Raw genomic sequence first — 18474 nt, forward strand, 5'->3', positions numbered from 1 at the left:
AGGTAAGTATAAAAAAATACATCACTCAGCTCCCTGTCACCTCCCCTAACAGCACCATAACTTAGTCTATGGTACTGTAGGAATGTAACAGGTACCCTCTAAAGGAAATGTGCCACCAATGTTGAAACTGGCATCATTTCATTATTGCAACCATAAATATGTCAGAATGGTATCCTTGGAGAAGGTCCAGAAATTAAGAACCATATGATATAAAAATATCAAATGGGTTACAAAACAAATTGTAGGAGAAGAGATGGAGATGTGTGTATGGCCACCAGTACAATGAAATCAGGGGAACTGCTTCAAGAGGTTTTCTGGAGAGTACAAAAATGGTCCATCCTCAATGTAGGCCATCAAATACATAATTGGTAGGGTTCCAACCCCTGGGCCTCAGTAGGAATATCGTGCCAATTCTGGCTTAACACATGAACCCATTATTTAATTCCCAATATACATGAAATAGTGAGTTTATGTTCCAAGATGAAGTCTATTATGCCCCGTAAAGTCTGTTGGAGTCAACTCATATTTCATATGCAATCTACACACAGTTTTTTTTTTTTATCCTGCCAGTGCAAATAATAAATGCGCACCATTTTTACCTGTAAGGTTCTTCTGTACAGTTCTTTCACTACTTCTTGACACAGGTACATTGGATAGAAACCTTTTAGTATACAACTGACATGGAAAAGAACAGGAGTATTAATTTGTTTGTCTTAATTTAAATTGACTACCTATCAGGATCCATAGCGTCTCAGTGAAGGTGAGCAATTGCAAAAGATACACAGTAAGGCCTTAGTCAGACGGGCGTTTTTTCGCGCGATTTGCGGATCGCATGACGGATGCGCATCCGCAAATCGCGTGACCGGTGCCCGAAAATCGCCCGAAAATCTGCTTCTAGCCGCATTTCATTAGAAACGGGCCGGAGCTGTCCAGCGCATTGCATTCAATGGAGCCGGCAATACAGCGGCTCCATTGAAAGCAATGCGCTGCGGGCGAGTGTGGGATGAATTGTCGGGAAGGGCTTAAAGGGGTTGTCCCGCGAAAGCAAGTGGGGGTATACACTTCTGTATGGCCATATTAATGCACTTTGTAATATACATCGTGCATTAAATATGAGCCAAACAGAAGTTATTCACTCACCTGCTCCGTTGCTAGCGTCCTCGTTTCCATGGTGCCATCTAATTTCAGCCTAAGGGTAACGGCAAATTTTATGATACATGCATTAATATAAATCTGAATAGTTACCACTGACTGTAGGGGGTTTGAATCAATTAGTGGGATTGTTACTATCCATAAATGTGGAGCTCAGGAACATATTTGATATATAAAAGTGACATTTTTGCCATGAGTGCAGGAGACTCCCAGTCTTGTAATTTCCATTTAAAGACTATCTTTGCATCATGTTATCAAATTATAATATATAATTGAAGAATAATGTGGCTAGACTAGTATTTAAGAGCAAATAATATCTATGACTATATAACATATATAAAAGATGTCATTTACAAGGTTCCAACTTTTAAACTCAAATGTACTGGCGGTTTTACTACTACTATATTTGGTGTGATAAAAATGTCCATTGCTTCCTCAATGTCAAATAGGCAAGACTTCAAATGATTTGCGAGATCATTGTGCTTAGCACCAGAACAGTGATTCACAAGTTCTATAACCTCAGGATTGCACAGCAATTGTTGGCTGCTAAAGTGTTCAGAATATGGTGGATTTAATATCTTTTGTTAAATCACATCATTCACAACCAGGAAGCTCCGAAAAGCTGGATGCACTAACATAAATTCCGCTTCTTAAAAGTGCTAGCTTTCTTATGTCACAAATCAGCTCATCTTGAAGTCAGTCATAGGACCAGGGAGGCTGCTGATGAGCGGTAACAATTTAGCTGCGGTCTTCACATCCAGATACATTGAAATTTATTATACAGCAAGATAAATGTACTATTCGTTTAAGGAAAGAAATTAGATTTCTGTTCTCAGGTACAAAAAGAAAGATGATTAATCTGAACACATCATTAATTCTACTGTCAAACTGCACACATTCGTAACTTCCATCAACAGAACTGTTGTGCATAATGAAAGATAGGTAGATAATCTGTTAAAAGAATGACATGTTACTACACCAGCTCAAATGCTTAATCATAAAATGACTACAACATGTACCAAAAGTACTTCCATTGGATCTAACCGATGGAGCAAAACTGAAAGCTAACAGATGTATAGGACTATGGTTTGGGTTGGGGCTCATGCCTGCAACTGTATTACAATGGTTTACTACGCAACTAATCAATGAGCTTACTTTACCTCTTTTTAGTCACAATTTTATAAATGTATCAGCATGGCATACATCAACATGTCCTATGATGAACGGTTAAAGGATCTTGGAAAGTTTAGCTTGCCGATGAGGAGACTTAATAGCGGTCTACAAATATCTGAAGGGCTGTCACAGTGCAGAGGGATCAGCCCTATTCTCATCTGTACAAGGAAAGACCAGAAGCAATGGGATGAAACTGAAAGGGAGGACACACAAATTAGATATTAGAAAAAAACTTTCTGATAGTGAGGGTGATCAATGAGTGGAACAGGTTACCACGGGAGGTGGTGAGTTCTCCTTCAATGGAAGTGTTCAAACAAAGGCTGGATGATTTAGTGAATCCTGCACTGAGCAGGGGGTTGGACCAGATGACCCTGGAGGTCCCTTCCAACTCTACCATTCTATGATTCTAACAACTGTAATACAGGAGCATAGTTATGTAATACAGCGATTAATAAGCACATAAGCGACTATTTTCTGCAACTTATTTTTGGAATTAAATTCTAAAAATAGACCATGAAGATTTAACGTTTTTTTAAAAATTCGAATTATGTGTTGGTCTAATCTTTTTAAATACTTGATACCTTACAATTCTGCTGTTTTAATTTTTATAGCATTAAAAGGGGTTGTCCCGCGGCAGCAAGTGGGTCTATACACTTCTGTATGGCCATAATAATGCACTTTGTAATGTACATTGTGCATTAATTATGAGCCATACAGAAGTTATAAAAAGTTTTATACTTACCTGCTCCGTTGCTGGCGTCCTCGTTCCCATGGAGCCGACTAATTTTCGCCCTCCGATGGCCAAATTAGCCGCGCTTGCGCAGTCCGGGTCTTCTGCAGTCTTCTATGGGGCCGCTCGTGTAGAATGCCGGCTCCGTGTAGCTCCGCCCCGTCACGTGCCGATTCCAGCCAATCAGGAGGCTGGAATCGGCAATGGACCGCACAGAAGCCCTGCGGTCCACGGAGACAGAGGATCCCGGCGGCCATCTTCAGCAGGTAAGTATGAAGACGCCGGACCGCCGGGATTCAGGTAAGCGCTGTGCGGGTTGTTTTTTTAACCCCTGCATCGGGGTTGTCTCTCGCCGAACGGGGGGGGGGGGGGTTAAAAAAAAAAAAAAAAAAACGTTTCGGCGCGGGACAACCCCTTTAACCATACAACATAAATGACATGATAATTGTTTTTCTGTGGGCTGGTACAATTACAATGAGATCAAAATTATATATATATTTTTAAGGCTTTTCCAATTTTGTACAATAAAAACCCTGTTTTTTTAGAAAAATTTTTTTCTTGCATTGCCGCATTCAAAGTCTCATAATTTTTAAAAATATTTTTTCATTGACGGGGCTCTCTGAGGGCTGGTTTTAAAATGGGACAAGCTGTAGTTTTTATTGGTACCATATTAGAGTTTATATAGCTTTTAATCAATTTTATTGCATTTTTGGGGAGGCTAAAATGAACAAAATAAGAATTTTGGCTTCATTTTTTAAAGTTTTTTTTGTCTACAGATTTTGCCATGCAGGATAAATGGTGCGCTCAATTTATTGCACAGGTCATTATGGATACGATTATACCAAATATGTGGATGCTAACACTTTTACTGGCATTGATCACCAGGCATACAGACATTAAGAATTGTTTTGTGCAGTTTGAAGGACAGGGTAGAATCAAAGGTTGCCCTGAGACAGTGGACTTGTAAAACTAGGGAAAGTGTTGAGCCACTGTGCTTCACAAGTCTGATGGGAGGTCTGAGTGAGATGGAAGAAAGATAACGATCCATTTTCTTCATGTTTATTATTAGAAGGGGAAGGACAAGGGAGATTATATTATTAGATTATAATGTATAGTGAATATACACTACATGGGTATTTATACGGAAATTGCATATTTGTCGTCAACAATTCAAGTACCTGTTTGGACACTCTACTTTATGCTTAAAGGAGATGTCCCGCGCCGAAACGGGTTTTTTTTTTTTAACCCCCCCCCCCGTTCGGCGCGAGACAACCCCGATGCAGGGGTTAAAAAAACCACCCGCACAGCGCTTACCTGAATCCCGGCGGTCCGGTGACTTCAATACTTACCGCTGAAGATGGCCGCCGGGATCTTCTACCTTCGTGGACCGCAGCTCTTCTGTGCGGTCCACTGCCGATTCCAGCCTCCTGATTGGCTGGAATCGGCACGTGACGGGGCGGAGCTACACGGAGCCCCTCTCTGGCACGAGCGGCTCCATAGAAGAAAGCTGAAGACCCGGACTGCGCAAGCGCGGCTAATTTGGCCATCGGAGGCCAAAAATTAGTCGGCTCCATGGAGACGAGGACGCCAGCAACGGAGCAGGTAAGTATAAAACTTTTTATAACTTCTGTATGGCTCATAATTAATGCACAATGTACATTACAAAGTGCATTATTATGGCCATACAGAAGTGTATAACCCCACTTGCTGCCTCGGGACATCTCCTTTAACAACCAGAACTCCTGGCTGAAAGGTTTTACCTACTGTCAAGAACTTGGGTCCGGGTACTGGAGGTCCCTGAACACTACCCACAACCCCTGCCCCTAACCTAGGCCCCAGGGCGACAACTGGACGACAGTCCCTGGGCTAGCTTGGGATGTGGGGCAGGGAGAACAACCAACAGAGAAATCCTGGAGGAGGTCAGACAACAGACAAACAGGGAAACTAACAAACACAGTATCAGGTCAGGCAATCCAGGTTGGCAACAGGAGAGTACGCAGTACAGAGGGTCAGGCAAAGGCAAAGTAAAGTTTAAAGCAAGTAAGTCACAACAGAGCATCAACCCAAAGTTATGCGGGTGTACTTTGACACAAAACATACACTGGCAAAGCTGGAGGGAAACAAACGTTTAAATGCTGTCAGAACTCCCACCCCAGCAGCTGATTGGGGCGCGGAGTCTGACAGCAGCAGGACCCAATCATAGAGATGCTGGTAAAACCGCCCCTAGCCCTGCAGAACAGACCGAGACTGAGGAAGCACACCCGGTAGTCATTGCAATGGGGACACTGTGTGGGGTGGCACCTGGCGCGTCCCCAGCAACGACCAGAGTTACGGCAGCCAGGGGAGATCACCAGAACCAGAGCTCCTCTGTGCCCTCCTTCATTGTGAATGAAGAGCATTATTGAAAACTATATGGGACATACTTGAATATTAGTAGTGTCATTTGCATAGCTACAGCCCAACGCATCAGCGACTTTTTGACTAAATTTTTGTTTTTCATAAATGGCGAACACATTGTCTGAAGTGGCCATTGTGCTAATATCAGGGGAAGGCACTATCTTCACAGGCAGCTTCTGTGCACTTAAGGACCACTCACACAGAACGATTATCGCTCAAAATTTGTTTGAACGAACGTAATTAAGAGATAACCGTCCTGTGTAAATGCCAAAAAATTATTATTTTTCACTTCTCGTTATTGCTGATATTCAGTCAGCATAAAAAAACACTGCTGGATCGTTGACTTCTCACTGCATGTAAACACTCCCCGCCAAGCAATTCACATAGAAGGTGAATCGCTGAGCGAGAAGCCCACTATCTAGCAATGAACCTTGCCTGTCTAAACACTCTACATGAGCGCTAATGACCATAGCGATGATGTCTGCGCTCGTGCAGTTGTTTAGGCAACTGTCGTCCCGTCTACATGGGACATTACAGGCTGACAGATCTGCAGACTCTGTGATAACAATCTTCAGTCTCTGGCTCTCTTGCTGTTACAGTGTGTGGGCACACATTATAGTGGGTTTACTAACTATTTGACCGGAATGTCTCTAAATGCCTGATTGTCCTGGGAAAGCAGAGGGGTTGGCATTCAGATACTGCCTTCCCTGCTAATTGGACCAGAGTGCAACGTAGATGACCACCTAAATATCAGAACTTACAGACATGAAACAGGGTGCAAACAATAGCGAATGAGAGTATATGGAGAACCTGGAATACTTTAGAAAATTGTTGAAAACTCTGGTACATTTGAAAACTTTAATGTTTGGGCAGCTTGCTTTGTTTTTCCCCCATCTACACTGCTTAATCTATAATATATTGTAGAACTTTTATTAATTCTTTTTTTTTTTTAGGGGGATTGGAAAAAAAGAAATTCTGACATTTGTTTTTCGTGAGTCAGCACGATTCCAGCGACATCAAGTTTATAAAGTTTTTAATGTTTTGCTATATTTGCACACAAAAAAATTCCTTTTCTTTTTTAAAGATTCGCTTTTGTACCACTATGATGTTAACTACTGAATAATCTTCAGTTCCTAGGATGTTCTGGGCTAACTGCACAGCAAGAAGCTTGATTTTACAGCAAAAAAGAAAGATATAGTGTAAGCCATTATTTATACGAGTGGACCACAGTGAATTGTTAATAAGCGCTCAGCAGGGTCACACGGTGTTGACTGGAAGTTATTACAAACCTCTAAAGATTTAGGACTGTAACAGTACAGAGCTTTAAAACACCTTATAGCCTTTCAGCTTAATAGACCATTAGTAAATCTGACCCTCAGAAGCAATTTAATGCTTCACCCAGATGTATCCACAAGGCTGTTTGTGTTTTGCTTCATTGGGATTGCGCTGTGCTTCTACTGTTCGACAATTACAGTATGCCGGCATCATTTCACTGGCTTACAGCTTAAAAATTATAGTCACTCTCATATCACACTGAGATCTTACAAATCACCTGCATGCCTCATATTCGAAGGTGTTTTCCAGGCAGTGCCCAATGTCAGAGCCGGGATACACCGGAGTGGGAGCTGCGCCTGCATTTACAAGCACCAGCCACTGCACTTTGGTTGGAGCAGCGACTTCCACTCCAAACCCTGGAGAATTCTGGCATTGACATGGGGGCGCTATTTGGAAAACAACTTCAAGGTCACCACACCAGGAAGTCTTTAGACATGAGGTCTCCAACATTTTGTACCTTAAGAGCCACATTCAGCTTTTTGTGATGATCAGGAGTCATAAAAAAAATAGATGAGGCATATGACATGTGTAGAAACAAGAAATAATGATTTTGAAAACATTTGCTAATCCAAATTTGACACCAGTTTTGTATTCCACAAATTGGCACGGTTTCATGATTGGAAAAGCCACAAAACCAATAATGTAAATTGCCGATTTATGTGGCCATATGGGCACCTGTATGTAAGATAGACATAGCTGAAGTAGAGGGAGGACAGAGGAGGGCGACCAGGGTGACTAAGGAAAAGGGTGGGTTTCACTATCAAAACAAGTTATTAATTTGTGGTTATTCAGTTTGGAAGAAAAATAAAACTCAGGGGCTAACTAATTAGAATATACAAATATGTGGATGGACAGAACAATAATTAGTTTTTCCCACCTAGTAACCAGGAAAAGAGGCATCAACTACATCTAGATAAAAGAAGGTTTCATCAAACAGATTCTTTAAAATGGTAAAGAACGATGTCCTGCCCTGTTGCACTAACAGCAGGATGAACGATCAGCTGAACTCTGGGGATCCCGTGTGGTTAGAGTCCAGCGATTAACTATTGATGACCAATTCTGAAGATAGGTTATTAATAGTTTTTGCCTGGAAAACCCCTTTAAAAGCAGTGCGACTGTTCAACCCTCTGCCACAAAACGTTGCGATGTTAAATTCACGGAGCAAGTTTAACTCCTTAATGGCGAAGGCTGTTTGCGCCTTCATGACCAATACATTTTTCATTTTTTTTCATCATTGCATTTCACTAGCCATAACTATGGAATTTTTCCATTGACATCGCCATAGGTAGGCTTGTTTTTCGTGGGACATGTTGTATTTTTTAATGACATCATTTCTGGGTACATATAATATATTGTAGAACTTTTATTAATTCTTTTTTTTTTTTAGGGGGATTGGAAAAAAAGAAATTCTGACATTTGTTTTTCGTGAGTCAGCACGATTCCAGCGACATCAAGTTTATAAAGTTTTTAATGTTTTGCTATATTTGCACACAAAAAAATTCCTTTTCTTTTTTAAAGATTCGCTTTTGTGTCACTGTATGCCAAGAGCCATAGCATTTTTATTTTCCCATTCCCTGCCCTCCTTCTGGGCATGGTAAGACGCATAGGTAGAAAAACTATTATCCCATATTGAATTTTGGAAGTAATGTTCTATTGAGTTATTATCTTTGATAGCAGTTATTGGCTTTCAACATCACCCTACTAATCAGCTTTAGTTTCATTGAAGTAATTAATTCATAAAACTGAATTTAACATCTATGAGAGTCTTGGAAAATGAGAAGATAACTCTGTAATTTACATAAACGGACATTTACAATGTCAGATAAAAGTCAAATAAATTTTATTTATTGCAAATAGAGTGATTTAGCAAAAGATTAGTACAAAAAGTAAAGAATATTAATGTTTTGCCGGTTTGAGAACCCATAATGTACTGTATAATGCTCCATTTGTGTGACTTTTTACTATTTTATCTACAATTGGTAGGGACAAAGCAAATGCTAATGTCCCGTTGTGTGAATTATTCAGATTTGGTAAGCATGCTTTAAATAAATAGCAATCTCTCATACTGATGCACTAAATTACTATTCTCATTTTTACCAAATATGGAACATATGTTTAATACAAACTGTGCTAGTAAGTGGAAAGCTATAAAGCCATTACAGGCACGGCAACAGCTTTAAGCATCTGGAAAATATAATTTCAATTAACCATCTATGTTTTTATGTGAGCACAAACACTTGTTGTCTTCATTTTTGTGCTACTGATTGAGCTAGGAAGTCACACTAGACTTGGTGATCTATGCGGTATTATCCAAGTAAATATCCAGATTATTCCTTCCACAGGGATACAACAGAACATTCAGGAACAAAAATTATGAACTTTAGGGGTCACCTTTCCTGAACCTGATTAAAATTGTCTCTAGTAGATTCAATGGGGCTGCATGTGAGATTTCTGTTGCCTATGCGTCCCATCGGTGTGTTAGAGAGAGGTGGGATCATGCAATACTTTGTTGGAAAGAAAAAAAATACATTCCTCATCCATCAATAATTGGCCAAAAATCTGGACATTTTTCATAAGCTTACAATATACTGAAGAGGATTGTCAATTGGTACAACAGGTATAGTAATGATAACTTCTTCACACATAAGAGATTTCTGTCAGCCAGAAGGAAAGAGGGAGAATGGGAATAAGAGAAGGCAGGGTGTGCGTAGGGAGATTTGAAAGGGCTTTCCTAGTTCAAAAAAAAAAATTACAGATTGAATGCAATGGTTAAAAATAACAGACCAAATGATACTACTCTGATCCTACCCCCCCCCCCCCGCCCATCCAGTGCCATCACTTCAATTTTCGTCAACAGTCTGTGTTTACTTTGACTGCAGTACAGAATTTCTATGTACACATGTGACTGCTGTAGCCAATCACTGGCCTCTGTGGTATACAGCTCAAAATCACTAAGGCAAGCGATTGGTTGCAGTGGTCATGTGTGAATGTGGTGTGTCTCGGCTGCAGCCAAAGCAAACGGACCGGTGGCGAGGATGGGAACAACAGGGAAAGAAGAGCAGTAAGCATGACGTAGTTTATTTGTAACTATTGCCTGTACTATTGCCTAACTAACTGCCTGTACATATTTTCATCTTCTAGAACTCGAAAAACATCTTTCAAGGCAGTGAAGAAAAGGAAGAGAAATCAGAGGGAAGAGAGAAAGAGAAAGAGGAAAAGAGTGATAGAGGAAGAGAAGAAAGGGCAGAGTCTCTCCGAATATCACGGTATTACTATAGCATGTGTCCACATGTGTACATTGGAAAGCATTGCCATTTAGCATGTGTCCACGCAAGGTTTCTAATAAAGAAACGGTCAAGAAACAATGTTGAATAACAAAAAAACAAAAAGCAGCATTGGCATTTCAAGACAATGGAAATGGTCTTGCTATTTCACTCAAAAAATATGGTAGAATGAAGAATTAGCATGTGTTTTCTTCCACCAGTATTCACACAAGTGGCCGGGTAACAACGTCTGTGCTTTGTTGCTGGATAAACAGTGTCGGCACAGCCATTGGTTCCCAGCAAGCATTGCTATTGTTGCTGCTCAAGATGCGCAACAGAAAGGAGCAAGTTATGTTGTTGAGCAAACTGCGTAGTTAATTTTTCCATAGCGATCACAGCACAAAATTCAAACATACCAGGACCAACAGCCATGATCTGAGCAGTCAAAATGATCTGAAAGCAGTCTAGTAACCAATCACAGCTGAGCTCTTATTTTACCCCAGTAACTTCTGACCCTTTCATTTTACCAGACACATGGTGTAGTAATACCGAATATCACAAACATCATATACATATTTAACATGAGATTAGTGTTTGGTGTCAAAATATACAGAAAATTGTTCTGTGGATTTACTATCATGGCAGAGCACTCACTCCACAACACACTCATAAAATTTAAAAGGGATTTATAGATGCAGGGGCATAGCTGGGGGAACAGGCGGGGCACATGCCCCCGGCATAATGAGGAAGAAAGACGAGAAGTGCCAGCGCAGCCAACAGTATAAGGATGCAATCCTTGTTGCTGCAGGAGAGAGCAGAGGAAGATGCTACCTCTAGGGCTGAAGGACCTTAAATGTGATGATCATGTGACCAGTCACATGTATAAGAGGGATTCTGTAGGACCTTCAATGACGTTATGAGCATGGGATCAGTCACACGTGTGGGAGGGTTCAGACTCCAAGCTGTGCTGTTGGGGCAGTTTCTTACAGTTTTTTCTTCAGTACAGGAAACGAAGATGCCCTCATGGGCAGCACAAGGAAGGAGGAGTCACAAATAGCAACAGGAATGTAAACTTTAAGTGTCAATCTCAAATTTTTGATTCATGACAATTCCAGCCATAGTTTGTGCCCTTCAAGTTTATTTCCCTCATCTCCTATATGGTTGCTATCTTTTTCTGCCCTCATGTTAGCTTTTTGCGGTTTCCCTGTATTCAGGACTGGATTAACGGTTTGTGCTGTCCTAAGCACCAAGAATGAATATTATTACTAAGTCCATTATTGTTAGATGCAATCACACCAATTTTTGGGCATAAAAGGTTTTCCATTTTTGCCACCTGTATAAAAGTTCGTCACCACTTTTTCCATTCATGTTTGTTGTTTGTGTTGGGTAAACATACAGCATCTGGCTTTACTAAATATTCTGCCAAAAGCCTCCAAATAGCTATACAGTTCTAAAATACTGAAATGGTGTTCATATAATACCAACATACAGTACTCAAATTACCTTCAGATAACGCCTGAATAACACAGTAAAGTTATACAGCAAGTAATACAGTACCTAAATATTTACTGCCATTCAGCACTCAAAAAATATTGCCAAACTGATGAAATATCTATAGAACCCAAATAATGCCACACACTATACAGGGGCAGATCCAGCTTTGAATACTAGGATGGACCAAAAAGTATGCGTCCTGCAGTGAATTTGGTTTATTTGATCCTGCCCTTTACCGCTCCCTTTATAATATAAAACACACCATCACCACAAGGAGAAAAATAAAAGTGGAACATAGAAATATCTATTCACAAGATCAAGTAAAGGTATACACTTTCTTTTTCAGTCAAGGACAACTGTATTCTACTATGCAAGCACCAATATAACAAATGATACCACCATACAGTGACCATATAGTAGTCAGATAATAGTTCTGCACAAGCAGTCTGCAGATTATCATATTGAGAATATTGCACTGAACAGACACAGTCACGGCTAACATACATAACAGAATATCTGTCAATTCTGACTTGTCTGTTTAAGTAAATACTTGTATTGCATGTGAAACATGATTTCTGGATCACCTTTTCTTAGGTGTGGCGATCCAATGTTATTCCTCCTGGTAATGTATGAATAAATTCATAACTGTGTGCTATAATTTCCTTTATTAAATGGATATGTCCCTACACAGTCTGACAGTGTTTAATTATCACTGGCAATATTAAATTGTGTAGGGATACATCCTATTAATAAGAGGAATAGTATCAACCTCTTGTCAATTAAGTGTGGGCTGCACTGAGAATTTTTGTAGCGCTACTTTTTAACTTTAAGTTATAGAATTTTAAGTTATTCTGATTGTAAAAGTTATTTCTTTTTCATATACATCCAGCCCAGACCTCCATGACGTCTTTTCCTGATGACAACAGAGTTTTCTGCCAATACACCTTTGTTCCCTGCTTCTGCAGTCTATCTTCACTCCATACAGCAACATAGACTCCTAATTAAATGCAAATAAATGAAGACCCCAAAATTAACTTAAACCCCAGACCAGACCCATAAGTTAATTTAGTTCCCAGACTAGACCCCTAAAATTAAGCAGTGAATGTTGGCTGTTCAGTGGTCCCAGCATTCCTGCAATCAGTGTACTTTGCATGCAGACAGTGCAGTAGCTTCAATTTCTTTTAGGTGTACAAAGTAGACTGACTGCAGAAAAGTTGAGACTGCTGGACAGCAACATTCATTAATCAGGACAATGAGCCAATTTGTATAACATATACTACTACTAGCTATTCTCTATAAAAACAGGACAAAAAAGCAAATTTTGCTCATCATGCCATACACTAAATTCTGCTGCCCTAGCTCCTATAGATTGTACCAGTTGTCATCTTTCATTCACATTTACTCCTGTAGGTGTCACCTTTAATAGTCTCCAAGAATGATTTGCAAGTACAAATAAGGCATCATGGTTTTGGATATCCAATCTTTATTCAATCAGTTCAACACTACTCTGTATACCTACAGTATATGAGTTTTTAGGCTGAATTCACACGTCTGTAAATGAGTCGTACCCAAGAAATTTAACAACAACTTTTATTGGACTGCACATGGATATCTGTTCAAGTGCTGCAAGATCTCCACAGACCCTGCATGTTGCATGTCCTATTCTTGTCTGTGCAAACAGACAAATATAAGACATACAGTAATTTGTTTCACACGGATCATCAGTCCATGTGAAAAATCAATCATTTAAATGTGCCAACAGCACACAGCCATGTGAATAGGTACTCAGACTTGGATTCATATTGGTCTTAAACGCTTTGGAGGTGGGTGGCGTGGATTGGCTGCTCGAATGAATGGCTGCATAGTGCAGAGCTCCTGGACCATCAGGACCCAAAAGAGTCATTACAGCGGCAGAACAAACAGTTATACTGCCCTCCCCTGTTACTTATACCTCCAGGATGCCATGGAGGTGGAATCGATCAGCAGTAAATGCAGGCAAGCCTATCAATCAGTTTTTTTCTGGTCCTCAAAGAAGCAAAAAAGTGGTGCAGCTAGAAGCTCATGGGAAAGCTCTCCTACATCAGAACTGGTGGAGTGCTCACCTGATCGCATGGATTCCATAGGGTGGCAGCAAGGGAATAGCTCAAAATCTTCACACAGCAAGGCTTTCCTTCTCAACCACATAGTAGTGATCTCTGCTACACCTGAAAATTCAGAGGAAGTCCCAAACAATCCAGACAGAAGTACCCTGAGAAGCAACATTATCATATGTTTGGCCACTATTTCTTCCTCTGCTAGAAACATAGGCAGAAACTGGACACTCCGGAAGGGTCATCTGGCGCAGAGGTGAGCGATTCGTCACATACCACTGCTACATCCTTAACTTTAGCGGGTATTTTAGATGACATCCTGGTAACTCATACATCAGTCACAGACTGATACACACCCCCATAAAAGTCATGTTTATGCTCTGCAAATCTCTATACAAGCAAAATTTTGCTCAACTTATCCAATCTATCAATGTACCCATCACAGTGGTAGAACGCAGAATCAATCAATGGCAGACTTTGCAACATCAAACATTATATAGCTGTCTACAGATATTTGAAGGAATGTCACGGTACAGAGGGATCAGCCCTATTCTCATTTGCACAAGGAAAGACTAAAAGCAATGGGATGAAACTGAAAGGGAGGAGACACAGATTAGATATTAGAAACAATGCTTCTGACAGTGAGGGTGATCAATGAGTGGAACAGGTTACCACGGGAGGTGGTGAGATCTCCTTCAATGGAAGTGTTCAAACAAAGGCTGGACAAATATCTGTCTGGGATGATTTAGTGATCCTGCACTGAGTAGGGGGCTGGATCTGATGACCAAAGAGGTCCCTTCAATTCTGCTATTCTATCACATAATTCCCTCATTGATGCACACTACAACTTGGAGTTCAAGCTAGAAAGACAGAGCTATATTGGTGGAATTGGAAGACAGGTCACACCACAACAATGTGAAATTTTGAGGGATTTCAGAAAGTGTGTCTGAACGGATGCAATTTTTACAGAGGCAGAGTCTTCTGAAAACATTGCTGCCTAAGGCTGAATGCACACAGGCAGATTTGCATTGCAAAATCCAGAGCAGGCGTCCGCATCCAGATTCCGCAGCAAATGCCATCCATAGCCTGCTATTGCAAACCGCAATTTCATCTACACGAGCGGAAGTATATTGTGATTTTCCGCTCGCAGAAGAGAAATTGCAGCATGCTGCAATTCTGTGCATACTCTGCACAGACTGCTTCCGTTCGTCCTGCAGCCCTTTTGCAATCATCATTGCGGAAAGACCACGGGATCAGCGTTATCGCCTAGCAACAACGTGGCAGTATCTGTACTGCACATGTGCACCAGCGCGACGGCCAGCACATCCGCAGCACAGAGGAGAAGAAATCCAGACAGGTACGAAGGGGTCACCAGCTGGGCACTGGGTCGGATTCCGCATGCAACCTGGCCATCTGCATTCGGCCTAAGTGTCCAGTACAGGACTTTATAATTGACAGAGCACACAGACTTCCCCACCCAAAACACCTGGAATATCATATACCGAGAGAGATTTAGGCCTGTGTCCACTTCTTCCCAAAGGAAGAGGCCTCTAGGAAAACAATCCTTTACCTGTGCCATACCAATCTTTGTCTTTGTATATGGATACCCAGGCTCAAAAGGCAACAATTACTCCCAGTTACCAAGACCCTCAGGAATGACAAAATTCCATACAAATGGGGATTTCCTTTAGTCTTCTGTTCAAAAAAGACAAAATCTGTAAAATTCTTGGAATATGGAATTAGCCTTCTAAGACAATGGAATTTAGAGGTTTCCTTATCTGCCAAAGACCCTAATCAAATTCCCCAACGAATGTTGAGAGATTGGTGCACTGTGAAATCTCGCAAGCAATCACATCATTAACTGTTTAGCATGCTCTGTTGGTGTGCTTGCTATGGATTAAGTAAACCGCACAACACTTCAGAACTTACACCCACAAACACGCTTTGCAGCTTTGAAAGAGCTTTTACATTTCTTCCTGCACTCACGACACAGTGAGAGACTGTTTGCAGTTAATGTTGCATATTTCTATTCTCTACTTTTTCCTCCTCTTGTTATACGCAAGGTACAACCATTGGTCCACTTGACACATGGCAGACTCTCCCACACAGCCGGTTCTCTTTGACTATATGATTCACTATGTAACTATGTATTTTTACTTACTGTTAATAATGGTGATTAAGATTGTACAATGTTAAAGGCTCAAAACAAGCATTTATATGGGATAATGTAAAGTCACTATTTGCAGATATTTTCTGTGTACAGGAGACACACACAGTTTCAAAAAGACGCCTTTTGCATAAAACATCCAAGCTATCCTTACATATTTTAATCCTATTACAATTCCAAGTCTAGAGGAGTGTTCATTGGGATAAACATTTTTTATAGCATTTCAGCTTATTAAAAGATGTTGTATATATATTTGTCCGTTCTATCAATAATGCAACCTATACACTTACCTCCACTTATGCTCCAATAATGAAGGAGGAGCTTGGCCCACAAAACATCACACCTTCTTTCCAAACTTAAACAAGGCAGATTTCTCATTTGCGGTGACTTCCACGCAGTTTCAGACATTCGTATAGACACAACCTCTAAACTGCATAGACATGTCCAGTCTATGGGTGATATATGGTGGAAAGAAGAGCTCTTTGTTGTTTGGCAAGCTATGCATAGCTCTGAGAAAGACTATTCCTTTTACTCACACATTCACAAGTTACTCGTGGATTGGCATGGTTATAGTTGATAGAACTTTATTATTGCCATCTTTAACTGTCCAGGGTCAATATAATCAAAACACCAACATGGTTGTGGTGAAGTAATGACTTCTTATCTAAGCCAAGACACAAGGACAGTCTTGAAATAGACTTAAGGGAATATTTTAATATGTTCAATGGAACGCACACAGCATACATAAGGGGCTTATTCATAAGACTGAGGCACTATGTAAAAAAAAAAAAAAAAAAAAGAAGAAAGTAGACTTTTAGAAGAGATATTAGATACATTATGATCCCTAAAGCACAAAATAAATTAACACAAATATTGCAACAAGCAGCATAACTATTTCACTGCAGACAGACACTCCGAAGTATACTGCTGCGAAAGTACGAGAGGAAACTAAAAAGAATCAAGGTCTAACGCTACTCATAAAAAAACAAATCTACGAAACTATTGCCTTCTCGTCTAAAGAGCCAACATCCTAAATCTTGGTTCGAGTACCTATTACATCCAAATAACACAGGGAAATTGATGAACCCAAGCGAATAGTTTTAGAGACTACTATCAGCCTTATATAATATAAAAGATGACCCTTTCATGTTTCTAAGTGTGGCCCATCATGTTCACACATTTTACAAAATATTAATTTAGCTGCCCTTTCTGTAGCCCAGACAGAATCTCTTGACTCTGCAATTACAGTGGCAGAAGTGCTCGAACATATCAATTCTTTACCAACGGGGAAATCACCAGGCCAAGATAGACTTCTGAATGCTTACTACAAAACCTTATCTCTACACATGTTTAAAGTTTTTTTGTTAGCGGTAAGGGTTTCTTTCCAAAAGAAAATCAACGAGCTTTGCACACTGTTATACTGCGGGTGGACAGCGCTTGTGTGAAAAAACCCTAATAATCACCCTTCATAAGCCAGTGAAAAACCCAGATGTTCCACAAAATTTCCAACTTGACTCATTATTGAACGCGAACATTAAAATCTACACAAAAATATTGGCCTCTAGATTGGCACCTATTTTGCCAACATTAATTGAGAAAGACCAAGTAGGATTTATGAAAAGTTGTCAAGCACCTGATAACACAAGGAGAGTATAAAATATCACACATTTTATAGAATCTAGGAAAATTCTTGCAGTTTTGTTATCCGTAGATACTGAAAAGGTATTTGACCGCCGCATAAATTGGTCTAATGCATTTGCGGTTTTCAGCGGTCTTTTTTTCAAGCTATATTTACATTGTATTCTAATCCCTCAGACTTCTTATCACAAATGGCACTAGACTGGACTTCCCATTGATATTCATATCATCACTAGAACCACTAACCCAAGCCTTTGGATCACACACTTCACTCAAAGGAGTCCAAACTGGAGACTGTATTCACTTAAAGGGGTTGTCCCGCGAAAGCAAGTGGGGGTATACACTTCTGTATGGCCATATTAATGCACTTTGTAATATACATCGTGCATTAAATATGAGCCATACAGAAGTTATTCACTTACCTGTTCCGTTGCTAGCGTCCTCGTCTCCATGGTGCCGTCTAATTTCAGCGTCTAATCTCCTGATTAGACGCGCTTGCGCAGTCCGGTCTTCTCCCTTCTGAATGGGGCCGCTCGTGCCGGAGAGCTGCTCCTCGTAGCTCCGCCCCGTCACGTGTGCCGATTCCAGCCAATCAGGAGGCTGGAATTGGCAATGGACCGCACAGAGCCCACGGTGCACCATGGGAGAAGACCTGCGGTCCACCGTGGGTGAAGATCCCGGCGGCCATCTTAGCAAGGTAAGTAAGAAGTCGCCGCAGCGCGGGGATTCGGGTAAGTACTATCCGGTTTGTTTTTTTTACCCCTGCATCGGGTTTGTCTCGCGCCGAACGAGGGGCCTATTGAAAAAAAAAAAAACCCGTTTCGGAGCGGGACAACCCCTTTAATATCACTATGTGCGGACAATATAATTTTAACTTTATCAAACCCTATGTGCACCCTAGATACTGTAGTGGAGGTTATCAAAGATTTTGTCAAGATTTCTCAATCTAAAACAAATACACAAATATCTCAGCATCTCCTGATATTTCTGAAGATACGCTACATTATCTTTAAATTAAGTTTTCTTTTGACTGGC

The 18474-nt window shown here is 40.5% G+C and overlaps 1 protein-coding gene across 5 annotated transcripts in view; it reads right to left on the minus strand.

Moving 5' to 3' along the window:
- The window catches only part of MAGI2 (membrane associated guanylate kinase, WW and PDZ domain containing 2), a 955112-nt gene that overhangs the window by 163784 nt on the left and 772854 nt on the right, over nucleotides 1-18474 (minus strand). The window lies entirely within an intron of this gene.

The sequence above is a fragment of the Eleutherodactylus coqui genome, chromosome 2 (genome assembly GCF_035609145.1).
Source record: "Eleutherodactylus coqui strain aEleCoq1 chromosome 2, aEleCoq1.hap1, whole genome shotgun sequence".
NCBI classification, from domain to species: domain Eukaryota; kingdom Metazoa; phylum Chordata; class Amphibia; order Anura; family Eleutherodactylidae; genus Eleutherodactylus; species Eleutherodactylus coqui.